The 3,730-nt window shown below is 28.9% G+C and overlaps 1 protein-coding gene across 1 annotated transcript in view; it reads left to right on the top strand.

Moving 5' to 3' along the window:
* Positions 1–557: 557 nt before the first annotated feature.
* The window catches only part of LOC106570725 (NHS-like protein 3), a 113,570-nt gene continuing 110,397 nt past the window's right edge, over positions 558–3,730 (top strand). The window contains exons 1-2 of the mRNA XM_045695062.2: positions 558–605; positions 762–953. The gene's annotated coding sequence lies outside the window, so the exon portion shown is untranslated. The remainder of the gene's footprint in view (positions 606–761; positions 954–3,730) is intronic.

Below are 3,730 nucleotides of genomic sequence, written 5' to 3'. Positions count from 1 at the left end.
ACTCACAGACACCATTCAAACAGTTTTAGAAACTTTGGAGTGTTTTCTATCCAAAGCTAATAATTATATGCATATGCTAGTTTCTGGGCAGGAGTAATAATCAGATTAAATCGGGTACGTTTTTTATCCGGCTGTGAAAATACTGCCCCCTATCCATAACAGGTTAACTCTGTCTCTGTCCAGGTACTCCTCCTGTTAACTCTGTCTCTGTCCAGGTACTCCTCCTGTTAACTCTGTCTCTGTCCAGGTACTCCTCCTGTTAACTCTGTCTCTGTCAATCCCTGCCTGACCTCCCGCTCTCAAGGACACCTTGTCAGGGACACTTTGTCAGGGACACTTTGTGAGAGCATTGGGTCCAAGTGGCCTACATTCACACAGCTCTGGGGAAACTTCCGTCTCTACTCCACTATGATGGGTGGGGATTTCCCAGTGTTACAGACCTCGTTATTGGTCACTGTGGGCTGTATATCAACCCTATCAGCCAATCAGAGTTCAGAATGGACCCTGGATCTGGACATGTACCAGCTGGTCTGGTAATTATGATGCTCTCTTTCTCCCTGGAACAGAGAAGGTTTCGCAACTGCAGTCCTTGGGACCTATTCTGTGTGAGTAAATTGTATTTCAATCCTTTATTTCTTCCATTATGAGTAAATAATTATATTCAGGCTCAATTAAATGGTCAAAATGTCATCTCAATTTTGTGGTGTGTTGTGTTTCAACCCTTTGCACAATCAACTTCATTCATCCTCTTGCATCTTAAGCCTTCTTTGAAAATTGTCACGAAAAAAAAGAGAGTCCAGGAGACAGATCTGAGCCAAAACACACTGCCTGTGTAAAGATCCATCTGGCCAGCTGTCCAGGCTCAGAGAGGGAGAGAGAGAGAGACTGAGAGAGAGAGGATTCACTCTCAAATACAACCATCCTGAAAAACATACCACAGTGACCTGCCATGAGTAAGTCTCAAAACCAATTAGCTGTATTGCACTACTGTGTATTATTGTTTGCAAGCTTCATTGCCGAACAGGACTGCCAACTCAATGTATTAAATTAGTTTCTATTATAATTCTACTCTATTCTATTCTATTATGTTCTATTATATTCTACTCTGTTCTATTATATTCTATTATATTATATTCTACTATATTCAACTATATTTTGCTCTATTATATTCTACTATATTCAACTATATTTTGCTCTATTATATTCTATTCTATTATATTCTACTATATTCAACTATATTTTGCTCTATTATATTCTATTATATTCTACTCTGTTCTATTATATTATATTATATTCTACTATATTCAACTATATTTTGCTCTATTATATTCTATTATATTCTACTCTGCTCTGCTCTATTATATTCTATTATATTCTACTTTGTTCTATTATATTATATTCTACTATATTCAACTATATTCTGCTCTATTATATTCTATTATATTATATCATATTCTACTCGGTTCTATTATAATCTATTCTATTCTATTATAATCTACTATATTCAACTATATCCTGCTCTATTATATTACATTCTATTCTATTCAACTATATTCTGCTCTATTATATTATATTATACTCTGCTCTATTATATTTTATTCTACTCTATTCAACTATATTCGGCTCTATTATATATTATATTCTCTTCTATTCAAATATATTATACTCTATTCTATTATATTTTGTTCTATTATTTTCTATTCGATAATATTCTGCTCTATTATATTATATTCTACTCTATTATATTATACTCTACTCTATTATATTATATTATATTCTGCTCTGTTCTATTATATTCTGCTCTATTATATTATATTCTGCTCTATTATATTATATTATATTCTACTCTGTTCTATTATATCGTATTCTATTCTATTCTATTATAGTATATTCAACTATATTCTCCTCTATTATATTATATTATATTCTACTCGGTTCTATTATATTCTACTCTGTTCTATTATACTGTATTGTATTCTATTATATTCTACTATATTTAACTATATTCTCCTCTATTAAATTGTATTATATTCTACTCTTTTCTATTCCATTATATTCTATTCTATTCAACTATATTCTGCTCTATTATATTATATTCTACTCTGTTCTATTATATTGTATTCTATTCTATTATATTCTACTATATTCAACTATATTCTCCTCTATTAAATTGTATTATTTCTACTCTGTTCCATTCTATTCCATTATATTCTATTCTATTCAACTATATTCTGCTCTATTATATTATATTCTACTCTGTTCTACTCTTTAATATTATATTTCACTCTATTCAATATATTCTGTTTTATTATATTATATTATGTTCTATTCAAAAATATTCTTCTCTATTCTATTATATTCTGTTCTATTATTTTCTGTTCTATTATATTCTCTTCAATTATATTCTATTCTACTCTATTGTTTTCTATTCTACTCTATTCTATTATACTCTGTTCTGTTCTATTATTTTCTGTTCTATTCTATTCTATTATATTCTACTCTTTTCTGTTTTATTATACTCTGTTCAAGTATATTCTATTCTACTCTATTATATTCTATTTTATTATACTCTGTTCTGTTCTATTATATTATATTCTACTGTATTATATTCTATTATATTATACTCGGTTCTGTTCTATTATATTATATTCTACTCTATTATATTATATTATACTCTGTTCTATTCTATTATATTCTGTTCTATTCTGTTTTATTTTATTATATTCTGTTCTATTATATTATATTATACTTTGTCCTGTTCTATTAGATTGTATTCTGTTTTATTATATTATATTCTAGTCTATTATATTATATTCTGCTCTATTGTACTATTTTCTACTCTATTATATTATATTCTGGTCTATTACATTCTACTCTATTCTATTATATTTTGTTATATTATATTATGTTATATTATATTTTATTCTGCTCTATTATATTATGTTCTATTATTTTCTAATCTAATATATTATATTTTGTTATATTATATTATTTTCTGTTCTATTACATTCTGTTCAATAATATTATACTCTAATCTATTATATTATATTCTGTCTATTTTATTATATTCGAATCTATTATTTTATATTTTGTTATATTCTATTATTATATTATATTCTATTATTATATTATTTTCTATTATATGATATTCTAATCTAATCTATTATTGTCACGTCCTGACCAGCAAAGGGATCATTTTGTTATTGTAGTTGGTCAGGACGTGGCAGGGGTGTGTTTGTTTTGTGTGTTTCGGGGTTATGTTCTATGTTAATATATTTCTATGTTCGTTCTAGTTCTTATATTTCTATGTTTAGTTAATTGGGCTGACCTTCAATTGGAGGCAGCTGTTCCTTGTTGCCTCTAATTGAAGGTCCTATTTAGTAGGGGTGTTTTTCCATGGGTTTTGTGGGTAGTTCTTTGTATAGTCTTTAGTACCTTACAGGACTGGTCGTCGTCGTCGTCGTCGTCGTCGTCGTCGTCGTCGTCGTCGTTTTGGTTTGGTTTGGTTTGGTTTCCTTCTAATAAAAGAAGATGACTATTCATATACCCGCTGCATTTTGGTCCACTTTTTACGACGAACCTGACAATTATATCATATTTTGTGATATCATATTATATTCTGCTCTGTTATATTCTGATCTATTATTTTATATTTTGTTATATTCTATTATTATATTCTATTCTGTTCTGTTGTCATGACTTGCTCTCCTGGATGGAGATCAAAGGTGCT

Source organism: Salmo salar, chromosome 14 (genome assembly GCF_965601325.2).
Source record: "Salmo salar chromosome 14, fSalSal1, whole genome shotgun sequence".
Taxonomy (NCBI): domain Eukaryota; kingdom Metazoa; phylum Chordata; class Actinopteri; order Salmoniformes; family Salmonidae; genus Salmo; species Salmo salar.
This window is presented reverse-complemented; position numbering and strand designations above follow the sequence as displayed.